The following is a 7,913-nucleotide window of genomic DNA, read 5'->3' as shown; positions in this document are numbered from 1 at the left end:
CAGCCCCAAAACTCTTCTCTGATTCCTGAGTTCCAGTCCTCCCTCAACTAATTCTTACCCTGAAACCTTATATACTGCCGGAGTACATTGCTTTTCTACAGTATCAGTATTCTACTGTGCTGTAACAAATTGCTACAAAGTCAGTAGCTTGAAACAACACAAATCTATTATTTTATAGTTCTGTGGGTCAGACGTCTGATACAGGTCTTACTGGACTAAAATCAAGATGCACTCCCTTCTGAAAGCTTCGGAGAGAGTTAGTTTATTTGCCTTTTCCAGCTTGTTGAGGCCACCCCCATATATTGACTCATGGTCCCTTCTTCTACCTTCACAGCCAGCAATGTAGTATCTCTCTGATCCTGCTTCCTCACCACTTCTCTTTCTCTGCCTCTTCTGTTCTGCCTCCCCCTTCTACTTTTAAAGACTTTTGTGATAACAACGAGCCCACCAGGACATCTCAGGATATTAAAGCCAGCTGATCAGCAACCTGAATTCCATCTGCTACCTTAATTTGCCTTTGCCATGTGATCTAATGTATTCACAGATCCTTGGGATTAGGACATGGACATCTTTGGGGGTGCCATTAATCATACTTGCCTGCAGCACCTTCTCCTCATGCCTTGACAGCCTCCACCCCAATCTACAGAAAAATGGTTCTCCATTGTCTGAATCCCCAAATGAGCACTGAGCTCGCTTCATCCTATGTGCCCCAGTGGTCATTTGGAGATTCTCCTTGTAGAAGTCTGGAAAGGACATTGGCCAGGCCACTCCCCAGCCCTCTGTGTACATAGAGCCAGGGAGGGCTGAGCCTAGAAATGGAGAAGAGAAATGTGGGAGCTAGTGTAGAATCCACGGACCCAGAAAGAACAGCCCATGTAGTGCTATTGCTAAGACTGGTCAAAAAGAACGTAAACACATAGGACACTGAATGTGTAGACTGAGCCTTCAAAAAGAGATGCCAGGGACCAAACCTCATGGTAGAAATTATGAAAAGCCACTGCATTGTGAGGAAATCTACATTGCACCTTAGGGGAAAAAAAAGCTCCAACTCAGACAACTGTGGGAGACATTATGGAATCAGCCCTAGAGAGTCCTATTAACAACCTTGTAAAGACTTGGTTTTTTTTCAAAAAATTTTTGAAACAAAGATTCACAGGAAGCTGCAAAGATAGAACAAAGAGATCTCATGTACCCTTCACCCAGGTTCTGTCAATGACTGGATCTTACTGAACTATATATAGTACACAACTAAAACCAGGAAATTGGCATTTGTATAGTGCGTGTGTAGAGTTCTTTGCCATAAGACTTATGTTTTAAAAACCATAACTGGACAATTGAATATATGTTGACATTCACCATTCAGAATCCTACAAAGATGGTTCTCAGAAGAATCCACATGTCTGTGCAGTAAAGCACAGAGAACTCAACCAGAGCCAACATCCACGATGTAAAACCACAGGGAACTCTCAGTCCTTGAGACACACCTGCTGGAATGAGGAGATGCTCTTGAAACATTTTCATATGGTTTTCCTCAGTGTGTGGGAATTGTCTTAAAACTTCAGGGATGCCAGCCATCTCTCAGAAAAGAAATGGGAGAGCTGAACTGAAATCCCATCCCAGGGTCTCACTTCTTTCTCTCCATCCCAGGAAAGGATTCAAGAAAAATCCTCTGAATTAGCCCCACAAAGTATCTCAGAAGGTTAGACCTACAATGGCCCCTAGAGACTTCATGGTTTGGTCCTATTCTTTAACCTACACATAAGGAAACTAAGGTCTGGGACATAGAGGAGAGACTGCTCAGTAACACAGCTAGTTAGTGGTTGTCCCAGGATTAGAACCTGAGTCTTCTAACTCTCAAACTGGCACATTTTCTAGTATCCACAAATATATGCTGCAAATACATGCTCCTGAGATTTCAACATGATTTTAAGAAAGAGGATAACATGATGAGTAATGCTATATGGAATGAATTTGAGTGGGCCAGAAGTTGATATGAGGAAACTGGTGATGAGGCCATTGCAATATATGGAGGAATATATATCATGGCTTCAACTAAAGCGATGGCAATAAAATTGGAAAGAAGCAAAAGAATTCAAAATATATTTTAGAAGTAGAGTCAGGCTTGGCTGAACTCTCATATGGGTCATCAGTAACAAATTTCTACATCATTCAGGGAGACCTAAGGATCCAGACTATGACCATAAAACAGACCAAAAGTGAGTAATCTTTATGGAAGTTATACCTGAAAACTTGGCCTCATTGTCGCTGTTGTTACTAGGATTCACCAACAGCTATTCAGTTCAGATGGTTCCACTTGTCTTGGCAAGCAATACCTCCTGGGTTCACACGTTAATAGATCTCACTTCCTCCATAGCCTTCCTTCCTTAGCCTCCTGCCTAGAAAACTGACGTACAAACTGTGCCCCAGGATTACGTTCAATTGTACACTTGGGCTTGGATATTGGTGTCCCTGTTTATATCAGCTCGGCCATATCTACCTGAAGTTCTACTTGCAGGTTCAAGGTAGCCCAGGTTGAGTGGCATCTTAAAAGCCTCCTACCCTATGTGCCCAGAAAGGCAAAGAAACAGCAATCCTAATGCTGGTGTAAACATCAGATGAAACCTGAATCATTTAAGGATTCAGCATATGGCTGGCTCATGAATCTACCCCCTTGTACCCAAGATCCTCTGGTTCCCTGAAGAGATGGAATTCTAACCAATTATCCCTGGAACCTGACGTCTTATCTAATGTCTGTAAGCCCTTTCCTGAGACTGGCTTTCCACACACATCCCTCTGTTTCCCACTCTCCTCTGGGACTTGCAACCTGGACACAGACAGCAACAACAACTGTCAACCTACAGACCTGTTGTTGCTCTCTACATGTTTCTCTTGGATTGGACACTGGACCACATGAGAGTTGGCTTTGCCACATTCCTCCAGGCTTAGTTTTGGTCTTCCCATAGGGAAAAGTCTGTATTGTTTGAACTTTACAGTGGGAGAGGGAAAACAGAATGAGCAACTTTCAAGCAGTGCTAATTGAGAAGTAAATTCATGTAACCACTTTGATGAAAAGATTGGCAAAGTCTTGAAAAGTTAAAGATGCAGATCTCCTGTAATCCTATTCCTAGGTATATGTCCAAGAGAAAGGGATGATATGTCCACCAAAAAAAATCATACAAGATTGTTTAGAGCCACTTAATTATTTTCGTGTGTTTGTTTTGTTTTGTTTTTTAAGTAAACTCTGTGCCCAACATGGCGCTTAAACTCATAACCCTGAGATCAAGAGTCACATGCTCTACCAACTGAGCCAGCCAGGCACCCCTGAGAACCACTTTATTCTTAATAGCAAAAAATGTAAATAATCAAATGTCCCACAAGGAAAGAATAAACAGATTGTGATACAGCCATTAAATGGAATATCACCCAGCAATTTAAAGAAAACTTATTAATATATAAAACAATGTGAATGGATCTCAGAAATACTATATTGAGCAAAATAATCCAAACCTAACAGGTACGCACTCTGTGATTCCATATAAAATAAGTTTAAAAACAGACCAAAACTAATCTAAACTAGGTCAAAATAGTGGTTATCTCTGGTGGGATATGGGGAGTGGGGCTACTGAATGGCAGGGGCCATGGGGAAACTCTTTAGGGTGATAGAAATAGTCTATATATTGATCTGCGTGATGGTCACATAGGTGTATACATACGTGGAATGTCATAACATGATATACTTAAACTTTGTGCATTTTACCATATCCAAATTATACCTCAAAGGTATAAAAATAAAAACAAATAACATTAATATGTTATCACTATAAAATGTTTTAAATAAATATAAGCAAAAGGAATAAATCTATCTTTCACTTCCCACCACTCAGATATAACTACTGTTAAATGTCTTTTGTAGCCATGTATCTATTTAATTTACAATTCACACTGCTTTTTTTCTTTAATATTTATTTTTTAGAGAGAGAGAGAAAGAGAGACAGACAGAGAGAATGAGTGGGGGAGGGGCAGAGAGAGAGGGAGAGAGAGGTTCTAAGGCAGGCTCAGTGCTTGATCTCACGAACCAAGAGACCATGACCTGAGCTGAAGTCGAAGGCTTAACAGACTGAGCCACCCAGGTGCTCCCAATTCATACTGTTTTCTAAAGCAGCTATTTTTTATTAAAAATATTTATCATTTAATTGTTTTTTTAAGAAGTGATCTTCAAACATTTTTGTAGCAGAAACCGTTCTTAAAACCAAACTCTGTGGGAACCCTCAACATACAAATATTACTCTGGTGGGAGCCTATTATTTAGGAAGGCATGCCCTGCCTGCTAGACCTCCTCCACCTACCTCTGGGAACCTCTGAGCCCTCTTAGTAGTGCCCACCCAGCCTCAAACCCCTGACTTGGTTTCATTTGTGATTAATGCATTCCAATTTACAAATGACCCACAGTGCGTCAATTCTGATGGTGGCAAAAATATCAAGACCTGAAAATCCACAGCCTCTTCTCTTTTAGACCTACAAAGGAAATTCCGCAGTTGTCATATGACCCCATTCACTAATTGAGTCCATTTACTCACTCCACCCTCAATATCCCTCAAAAAAAAAGATGGCTTAGTCCAACCCAGTAATGAGGCCTTTTTGAGACAGGTGCATGAAGAAAAAAAAGACTTGTGAGGTCTTACACTGGAAAAGGAAAGAATTATCAGCTAAAAAAACAGATCCAGGAAAGGGAAAGTTGGAGAGGAAGAAGATAAATCTGGGTTCAAGAAAAAATATGAAAGGAATTTTGGACAAAGAGGTAGTGAAGCAAACTGGAAGCAGTTACAAAGGATGGGAAAACTTTGGGAGTTGGGGGAATTTGAAATCGTGAAGAGCGCTTGGGGCAGGAAAACTCCAAAATGCCTTTTCCAGCATAAGTTTACTAATGCCCCACCCAATGCTATTTTATGAAATAATACAATATTTTTTGTTGATTTAAAACTAATGTATAACTTCATTATATGCTAATATGTTATATACACTTGTGACTGTTTCTAGACTTTTGATTCTAATCTTATGACCTGCCGATCTATATCTGAACTCGTTCCACACAACAGCTTCATAATGTATTTTAATAACTTACAGGGCAATTCTCCCCTCATTACTTTTTAAAATATTTTTTAGAGGCGTGCCTGGGTGTCTCAGTCAGTTGAGCGTCTGACCTCGGCTCAGGTCATGATCTCATGGTCCGTGAGTTCGAGCCCGACGTCAGGCTCTGTGCTGACAGCTCAGAGCCTGGAGCCTGCTTCAGATTCACGGTCTCCCTCTCTCTCTGCCCCTCCCCCACTCATGCTCTGTCTCTCTCTCTCTCTCTCTCTGCCAAAAAAAAAAAACATTAAAAAAATTTTTAATATTTTTTAGATACCCTTGAATATCTGCAATTCCACCAAAACTTTAGAATCATTTTGTCACATCCCCAAAACGTGTCATTGGGATTTTGGTTAGAATTTAGAGTAAGTTAGAGGAAATTCACATTTTTATAATTTGGAGTCTTTTTCTCCAGAAATGTGGTCTGTCTCCACTTATTCAGGTCTTCTCTTGTTCCCCAGGAAGTTCTGTTGCTTTCTTCATATAATCCTATTTCTTGCCAAGTTAATCCCTAGGTCCCTGTATATATTTATCATAATTATGAAAGGGATCTTTTTTTCTATTATATTTTCTAGCCAGTTTGTGTTGGTTTGTGTTGGTTCATATGTACATGTGAAATCAGCATGCATATGTGTATGTATATACATACATGTGTATATACATACATGTGCGTATGTCATATGGTATAATGATATGTATGTACACACATACTCTAACGAGACACAAAAATTCATATTAGCTTTAAAAGGTTTTCATTTGAGGGGTGCCTGGGTGGTTCAGCTGATTAAGGCCCCAGCTTCAGCTCAGGTCATGATGTCATGGTTGGTGAGTTTGAGGCCCACCTTGGGCTCTCTGCCGTCAATGTGAAAGCCCCCTTCAGATCCTCTGTCTCCTCTATCGGCCTCTGCCCTGCTTGTGCGCTATCTCAAAAATAAAAAAAAAAAGTTCCTCACTTGATTCGCTTATATTTTCTAAGTATTTTCTAGATAATGATAATTTTGTCTCCTCCTTTCCAATATTTATACTTATTTCTCTCTGTTTACAACAATGGCTAGGAATAGTATCATACTGTTAAAAAGTATAATAAAGTTAAATATTTTCAGTGGTATTTGGCACCTTTATGTTTCTAAGGTTTTGCCATTAAATAGGTTTACTCATAGTTGCTCATGAATGAGCTTTTTAGTATGTCAAGGAAATCTCCTTACTAAGACTGTTAAATCGCTAAAAACTGGTAAATTGTATTAAATGCCTTTCTGGTATCATGTTCATTCCCCTTTTAGCCTATTTAATGTAATCAACTATGCTAATAAACTCCATGTTGAACAATCCACAAATTGCTAAAATAAGCCCTATATAACATGGTTATGGTATTATATGTGTAACACAGCACAAAAGTCAATTTTCTAATATAGACTATTTACACTGATTTTCATAGGAGACTGACATAGTTGTGTGTGTATACCAGTTTTGTCAGGTTTAGTTATCAGACTTATGTTTGTTTCAAAAAAATAAATTGAGAAGACTTCTTACATTTCTAATATCCAACATATTTACTGATCAAAAGAAATACCTGCCCCTGGAACATTTCCAGGAATTACCCATAAAATCATCAAAGTCTGGTGCTTTCTGGGTGGAACAGATCTTTAACAATCTTTACGACTCTCTGTGTGGGTCCACTTAGTATATGCAGGTCTCCTTTAATTTTGGACACTTGATTGTTTTTTTCCTTGGAAAATCATCCATTTTATCATCTATTAGCTTGAACGTGGGCATCATTCTCACTTGCAATTCCTTCTCCCTCATATCTGTCATTCCATGCCCATTTCCAACCCTATCGCAGCTTTCCTTTCCTCTTCCTTGACTGGACTTAGAGGTTTTGTTTGTTTTTTCTCAACATTCTCAATGGATTTACCATTCCACTCTCTTTATGTCCACCAATTCTGTAATTTCTGTATTTAACTTGGTGAGCTTCTATCGCCAGTATCCTCAGTTGTATTCGTTGTTCTATTTCTAATATCTTCATTTATTTTTCCCTTGTTTCATATTGAATATTAAATATATGTTTAAGGCACCAAATCTGGTCTAAGTTCTGCTTTGGCCATACCCTTAAGTTTTAGGAGTGGTTTTCATTGTCATTAATGTATACATTTTCTCTTTGCCCCAAAAAGTAATTTAGGAGAGTGTCTTATTCAAGAGTCTACATTGTTTTGCTTTAGTCAATTTCAAAATCTTATGGTATTCTGGTCAGAAACTGTGGCTTATACATTTTCTACTTTGGAATATTAAAGTTTTCTATCTGGTCCAGTATATAATCACATTTTATAAATGTCTAATGTGGACATCAGGAAACAATGCATATTGTCTCTTTATAAGGCATAGAGTTAACATATATCACTGATTTTTCTCAAACTTTACATATCCTCATTCTTTATCTACTTATTCTCCACTTACTTTGTCAATACTGTGTTGCTGTGCTCATCTCAAATCCCCCTTGTGTTCATATTTTGGTTTATATATTTCTGGGCTATACCTTCCAGATATAAATATTTCTTATGAATTCTTCCTTTTATCAATACAAAATGTATTACTTTGTTTAATGTTTCACATAATGCTTTTGCCTTGAAATCTACTATTGTCTTATAATATTACCACCCATTTTCTTTGTTCTTCACTATAATTGTTGACCAACTTCATATCTTTAACTCCCCTTGGCCACTGTTACAATAGCATACAGTTAACTGTCAGTTTGGTTTTGACAGAGGCAAAATACACATACAATGAAATGC

The sequence above is a fragment of the Neofelis nebulosa genome, chromosome 12 (assembly GCF_028018385.1).
Source record: "Neofelis nebulosa isolate mNeoNeb1 chromosome 12, mNeoNeb1.pri, whole genome shotgun sequence".
Taxonomy (NCBI): Eukaryota; Metazoa; Chordata; class Mammalia; order Carnivora; family Felidae; genus Neofelis; species Neofelis nebulosa.
The sequence above is the reverse complement of the archived record's forward strand: the minus strand, read 5'-3'. Positions refer to the sequence as shown.